The sequence below is a fragment of the Phaenicophaeus curvirostris genome, chromosome 1 (assembly GCF_032191515.1).
Source record: "Phaenicophaeus curvirostris isolate KB17595 chromosome 1, BPBGC_Pcur_1.0, whole genome shotgun sequence".
Taxonomy (NCBI): Eukaryota; Metazoa; Chordata; class Aves; order Cuculiformes; family Cuculidae; genus Phaenicophaeus; species Phaenicophaeus curvirostris.
In genome coordinates this window covers 39594767-39602216 of record NC_091392.1, presented here as the reverse complement: position 1 = coordinate 39602216, position 7450 = coordinate 39594767, and the positions used below count along the sequence as shown (strand labels likewise).

Below are 7450 nucleotides of genomic sequence, written 5' to 3'. Positions count from 1 at the left end.
AAAAGGGCAAAGAGGATTGAATGAGCCAAGGTCTTGGAACTACCCTCTTCCCAGAAAGGGACAAACTCTTTAGACCCTGGGAGGCACTGTGCTTTCCTATGGCTGGCTTTAACTTTCACATGATGTGTGCATAAAGGCCATCATCTTCCTGGGATGTCACCCAGACCTCCTCCACATCAGCAGCAAGCTCATTCACAGAGAGAGAACACAGAGACCTCCTTAGCAGCATCTTGCAGCATACACTCAGAGACTGTTTTCACTGACTGGCTAATTATTACTCTGTCCTGTGCGTGCTGTCATGGCCCTTTTTGAAGAATGTATGTCTAGGCATAATATTTAACTGCCCAAAGTCCTGTTTCTGCATGACAGAGTCACCTCTGTGAACAGGCTTGGGGCAGGATAGGTCAACACCTTATCTGAGAGCACTGCTTAAGTGCAGATCCCATAGGCAGTTTTCATAGTTGAAGATACATATTTCCAGTGTCAGAGTTATTTTCTGGTTAATAATACCCTTTTTTCCCACCCCTTAAATTTGGAGCTGATCCAGCACTTGCTTCTTGGTTTGATTTCCGTGCTGGTGGAGTGAATTTTGCCCTGTAATCAGGATGCTCGTACTGGGCCATTCAGCAGCTGTAAATGAGCCTGCCAGGTTGGCATATTGTTCAGATGTGAACCTCAGTAGTAGCCCTCTGACTTTTAAGATATGCAGACTCTTCTAGTAGCTGGGACATACGCACGTTGCTGTTCACTGTGATATCAAGCATAAGCTATTTTATTTTTATTGACTCTAATCTTTGCACTGTTAGTTTTGGCTTATCCTGAAGGGAATACTTCAGTTATCCCCACAAGCTAGAGTAGGGGCTTTTCCCTATGCATGCTGAACACCGTTCCTTGGGAAGCAGACACATATTATATTCCTTTCACGTTAGTTTTGATTTTTTTAGTGATACTTTCTCCACCAGCAGGGTGATGCTTCCCAGCTTCACCCTATGAACTCTAGGAAGGGGCTGAATGTGTTCCTCCTTGGCTGAGGCTGGTCAGGATGAGCTGACAACTACATTTGCCTTCATGGCACCTTAACAGGAATGACACAGTCACTGCCCTTGAAAGCCCAATAGACAGCCATCAGCCCTGTAAATAAGAGAATATAGAGACATAATAACAGGAAAGTATAACTTTCAATTATCTAAGCAGGTACACCTCAGTTATACTGCCTTATTTTTTGTTTTTTGAGGTAGTTTTATTTTTATGGTTGCATTTGCTAGTCCTTGTTTAAATAAGAAAACAATTGAATAACAAGAGCATGTGGAGAGTCCTGATAAGGATCCATCTTTCAGGTTATTAAACAAACTGCATAACAAGTGCTCAATTATCCTTCAAAATGCTTGAGCAACACCTTTTGTTCAGATTCCCATCTAGAATTACCTCCCAGTAAGTTGCCTCCCAGTAATTTCCAAGAAGCAGCATGCGATCAGAACACACCCGGGTTCTGGGTAATAAAGACTTCTGAGAAAACTCTCTGTATTAACAACAAGCCATGTAGGGACCTGGGAAATCAAACCTTCTGAAGGAATTTTACTTGCCTTGTGCTGGACTCTTTCTGCTGTCGGGTCTGAGGTCTGCATGTGAAATGAGCCTCAGCTAATTACATATTCTTTCTCTCTATTGCTGGTCCTGGCTTTGCAACATTTGAGAAACCACTTCAGGCTGCAACTTGTAGAGTGATGCAGACTTCTGATGAGTGGAGTTTGATGAAGGCATAGAGAGCCCAAGATTATTTACTTAATGTACGCTTGGGGCTTGCTGTCTGAGCAAACGGCCATGGCAAGCAGTGTGGAGGAACTGAAACCTCTGCAGAGCAGAGGGAGCTCTGAGGAGCATGGGTGTGCTTTTCAGCCACGGGTCAAAGTGTGTTGACACGCACCTTGAAGAGGTGATCAGAGGTTTTCCTCTGTGATATACGCTGGTTTTCTCACTCAGCACCAAGTATTTGGGTCCCACAGGACTCTGGAAAAAAACTCACAACTCCAAACCTCTGAAAGTAACTATCTAAAGCAAGAGCCACATCACAGAAGCAGTCAAGAGTAATAGCAAATATCTGAAGAAAACCAGACAGGAAAGGAAGCCCTGAGTCTGGCTGACGAGCCTGTTGTGTATTTGAGGACTGTGATTTTTCTGTTTCAGCTGCTGACTGGGCTTTGTGTCATGGGTTTTCAGCTTCTCCATTTCCATGTCAGCCTAGGGCTCTGGTGAGTCAGCCCCTGGACCCCTGGTATAGACAGAATAGCAAACAGGTCAGAGAGGGACATGTGTGTGTGAGCATGTAAAGGACAAGAAAGAAGAGATCAGGAGAGGAGGGAATGAGCTCCAGAGCTCCCAGAGGGCTTACTTCCAGCACCACCCATCCTCAGTGGTGCCCCAGATCCCTGCTTGCTGACTCCCCATCCTTGCCATGAGGCTGCATGTTGGAAGAAGTGTCCTCTGAAACCAGCAGATACCACGGCAGGTAAGATTATTCTTTCTCTGTTTTTTAATTTTTCCCAGGCAGACACAACCAACTCATCAGATTTCACCCTGAAATCGAGCTGATGGGCTGGCTCCACGTTTAATGTGCTTTCCTAGAAGGGACATTGCTCACAGGGCACGCAGCTGCGATTTCCAAAAGTTAATCCCATGAGGCGTGCATCCTGGCGAGGTGACAAGCCATGAGTGACTGAAGCAAAGTCGTCACCTAAAAGAGGTGCCAGCAGGCTCCTGGCCAAGCACAGCCAACAGAAAACACTTCTGGTCACAGCTGCTGCCCACCCAGAGCTACCCAAGGGGCGTGTGACCATCACTGCCTCCCCACATAAGGAACAGGAGCACCAGGACAACGTTGGAACATACACTGTGCAGGGCTGGATGAAGAGGCTCAGTGACCCCATCCTAGGCCTCCTGATAGCATTTAAGCCCCAGGTTTGGAATGTGTTTAACCACCCAAGCCACTGGGTGCAGCTTTGGTGGGACTGGAGAATATCATGGGAAAGTCAGGCTCCCTCGGATAGAGAAACCTGCCTGCTACTTGGAGTCTGCGAGGGGCTCGCCTGGCTCTGGTGCAGGGCTGTGAGCTGACACACAACCTTGCTCCAAGAAACTGGCAGGTGAAATGTCTGGTTCCTTGGGAACCAAAATAAGTCAACAGAAACATCAGCTGCTTCAAAACATCTCCTGAGTGTCTTGTCTTAGAAATGCAGGTTGTTCTTATAAATATTATTAAAAAAGTTACCTTGAGCTGAGTAATATGAGTTGGAAGGGGTCTTTAAGAGTCATCTAGTCCAACTCCCCTGCAATGCACAGGGACATCTTCCGACTGATCAAGTTTCTCAGAGCCCCATCCAGGCTGACCCTGAATGTTGCCAGGAATGGGGCATCTACCACCTCTCTGGGGAATCTGTTCCCAACTTGTAGAAGAGGAATGTGTGAGCTCTGGTCCCTGTGCTCCTGCTTGCTCCTCAGGGTGCTGCTTTGCTGTGTGCCTGTGGTGGGCCCAACCCACACTTATGACCCTTCCCACCCCGCCTGCCCCACCACGGACATCATCAGTATGAGTTTTCATGATGGCTCATACTTCTGATGAGCCCAGAAGAAACCCACCAACAGGTGTGGCCCATTGAGTTTCAGCTATCCATGTGGCAGTGAATACCACTTCCCCTGGCAGGCGGCCGTGTTTTTCATTTAAAAGCCAGCATTTGCCTTTGTGTTCTCCTGTACTTGAGCATGTTGGAAAATATTTGTGTCTTTAAGGGCCATTACGACAACAAAGTAAGAGTGCCGCACTAAAGTAAAGGCAGAAGTGCACCTGATCAGAAGGAACATTGAAGGACTCCCACATTTGCTACTGTGAACTCTCCTGGGAGCAAAAGCATGGTAAGAGAAAGAGGAAAAGATGAATGGCACTATTTGACAATTGCTATAACTGACTTCGTAGGAAAAATCCAGACCTGGTATATAAGAAATGATCATATGGCATAACAGAATTGCTCATCTGTTAAGCATTACTAAATGCTTACTATACTAAGCATTGCCGATCTCCAGGAAATGTACCTAGGTGAAGCTGAAGATTTTTAAATCTAAAACTGATGGCATAAATCAAATCCTTCTTAGGCTCCTGCAATAAGAGGAGAAAAGGAAATTGCTTTTCAGCCCAGAAAGCACGCTCCTGGTAGCTGATAAACAGGCTGTGGGTCCCCACAGAAGGCACGATGAATAGCGAGAGAGCAAATATCAGAATAATAATGAGCCTCCAAAGGGACACAAGGAGTGGCAGCAGCTGCTGCTGGAGGAATGTGGGGCCACAAAAGATCTACTTGAGTGAGAGGGCAGTAGGTAGGAGGTGGAACTGACGCTATGGGTAAGGGCCCGTAGGGTGGCTGGGGTGAAGCTGCTTAGCCTCCAGAGGCTTTCCTTTGTCACTGTAACTGCCTAACCCTGGAGCCAGAAAAGATATCCGAGGAAACACAAAAGCACCAATGCACTTGTAACATGTCAGCCAAAGGGTGAGCTGAGGCCTTACAGAGCTCATGGGTGAGGGTGTGATCCTGAAGCAAGGTAATCCTATGAGATGGACACCTGACTTCACCCCTTCTAGCTTTCACCAGCTAAAGATCAGGCATGTAGCCTGGGCTTATTCCCACAGACAGCAGAATGAAGATGGACACTGTTGGCAGGCAGCTCAACCCACCTGTTAGAGAGATGTTGCTGACATCTTCTGGAGGGATCTGTTTTTCACTGGCTGTCGAGGGAACATAGATGATTTGCTTTGGCCAACCATTTAACATTAGAAAGCCAGAGAAGGATCCATCTAGCTTTAGACATCTACCATAGAGACATCTACATCAGAACTGATCCTTGTCACATCATTCTGTAGTCAAGGGAGAGAAGCAGGCACCTTTTGTGTGCAATTCATCTGCCTTTGCTTATGTTTTTGCTAGGATGAGATGAAATCATACCCCAGTGACAATAATTGATGACTAGCTCAGCTGTGGGTGGGTACATTAATTGAGATTAATCCCATCCCTCATGTAAGATTAAATCAATCCCAGCCCAAAGTCCCCATTTTTGAGACAAGGTGCTTTCAGTTTGTAGTGGTTCTGTCTGCCAACACTGATGGCCTCTACAGAACTGCTGCCACCTCACCAGCTGTGGCGGTCCTGACAACGTGAGTTTCAGGGAGGCCTTTCAGGGGGGGTAATAAATGGCTCATGTATCCAATAAAAGGAAATTGAAGCTTGGTAGACAAGCTTCCTTGGAAAAAGACTTACTTGGTTTGTATAAACAGTTCACACACAGCAAGAGGGATTCTGGAACAAAATGCTGCCTTGTAATCCAGTTCTAATCCTTGCTGTGTATAAACACAGAGTGGAACTCTGCTATGAAAACAGATACTTTGGAGGGAGCCAGTAAAGACAAGAGTGCCTAACAAAGGTGATAAAACTACCAAGCAGTAGATCATCTATGTTACCTTGACTGAGATACATCACTGTCTGCTTTTGTGAAGCACTCAAGCAAAAATGTTCCATTTTGTGCCTTGTGAGAGGTTTGGTGGTTTGGCTTTTTATTTTATTTCCCTCTTTGTTGCTAGAATTTTAAAAGCTTGAATTTGGAATAGTCTTGCATTTCCTCATGTCTGTGTGTCTCACCTCTGTGCCATTAAAAGTCATGACACGTAATAGAGAAACAGCTGTGCAGGAAACTTCAGGCATCTGTTTAATATTAATTGCATGTATTCCTAAAAAGTCATAGCATGTTTTTAAAATTTCACTGCACATCTGGTGCGTCACTGCTTAGGGTTTGTTGTTTTTTTTTTTTAATAGGTTTTGTCTGTGAGTCACTGAGAATTATCAGCCACAAGCTGGCCAGACAGTGAAGAGATACAAAGGCAAGTAAAATGGAAGAGACGTTTCTTAATAGCTACTAAAAAAACACTACTCTGAACAAAAATAACAAAGCAACACTGACTGTTAGCTGCCAGTCAGCAGACACTGAGCTATAGGGAATCTAGGTCTAGGGAAGGAAAGCACTTTCTATTAATAAGCACTGTACAATTTAAAAAATATACATGTGAATCCTGTCCCAAACTGTAAGCTAGGATTTCTTTCTCAGCAAGAGAAGAGGTTCTGCAGCTACTCAGAAAAACACAGCTTGTACCTTTCTGCTACATCCCTTCCCTATTCTTACCCCAGCCTACTTACATTTAGTCATAAACTGTTTTTCATGCAGACTTGGCAAGTTTCACCTTAAAGAAGTGGTGTCTTGAAGGTCAAGTGAAAGGTGCAGTCTGCAGCCTCACGTGGCCCTGCAAAGCCACCAGCTCCAGGTGGTCCTCCCATTGCTCTGCCCTGCCCAGGGGAGCGCAGAGCTGCAGCCTCCCCTGCTGGACTGGGAGCCCCAGGCCCCCAGGAAGGCACAGCAGCTGCTCCCACAGGTGCCCAACTGAGAACTAGTTTCTGAGAAGCCTTTTCTGCATGAATGAATAAATGCTGGGTAAAGGATTTTTGCACATTTTCCTGTATGTCCACCTGCTAGGAGGCAAGGACCCTGAAAATCATCACTATGAATGACTCCTTTTTTATTCTAGAAACCTTTTTTCAAGAGCTTGTTTTGTGTACTGTATGTGACAGGGTGTTTCCCACTGTTGGGTGTTTGAAATGTTTGCTGAGTGTTGACAACCAGTAATTAAGCTAGTAGCAAATGATGATCTAAAATCTTTATTGATGCATCCAAAAAGGATTAGAAAGCACAGATTTGGAAAAACACAGCTTTGTCAATGCTGCAGAGCAAGTGCACCCCACAGTGAGCTCATTTTAGATAAATACAGCAGTAGGTTTGTGGTGTGTGTATGCCTGGGATTAACTTCAGCAGATGAGAGGCTGGGGCAAGGAAAAGAGGGAGGGAAGTCACAGGCATGACTCTCATCCTGACATGCTGGAGCAGGAACCTGCACCCACACATAAAAGGGTGTCTATGGGAGAAGCATTCCTCAGTCCCACGCTTTGGATGGAGAGACTAAAGCCTAAAGAGTCAAGATGTGTTCCTACTCTCTGTTTAGAAAGACTACAACTTTCTTCCTTTGAAAAAATTTCTCTACAATGAACCTTTCATTTCACAACCTTCCCCGGCTTTGGGGAAGTCTTTGTTTTGAGCTAAATTTCACAGCTGATTCCTACATTTATAATGGGGTTAAAAGCCATAGTGCCATAGTCCTCTTTGGGAGGCTTCTAGTACGGAGTCAGTGGCCTGATTTCTCCAGTGACTGTGAGGTCAGCTTAGTCCCTCTTCAAACCTCACTGCTAACCCAGAAACAGGGGCAGTGGATTTACTTTCTCCTTGAAAAAAAAGCTTTATTTTTTTCAAATGGAGGAGACTTGCAACATCTAATAGGGAATGGGAAGATGTGGAGTTTGTGTGCTTC

At 45.3% G+C, this 7450-nt stretch overlaps 1 long non-coding RNA gene across 1 annotated transcript; it reads left to right on the top strand.

The window, feature by feature from the left end:
• The first annotated feature begins 2290 nt into the window (after positions 1-2290).
• LOC138716605 (uncharacterized) lies at positions 2291-5917 on the top strand. Its single transcript, XR_011336692.1, has 3 exons — positions 2291-2506; positions 3784-3906; positions 5853-5917. It is a non-coding gene; the product is annotated as an uncharacterized lncRNA (long non-coding RNA).
• The last annotated feature ends 1533 nt before the right edge of the window (positions 5918-7450 follow it).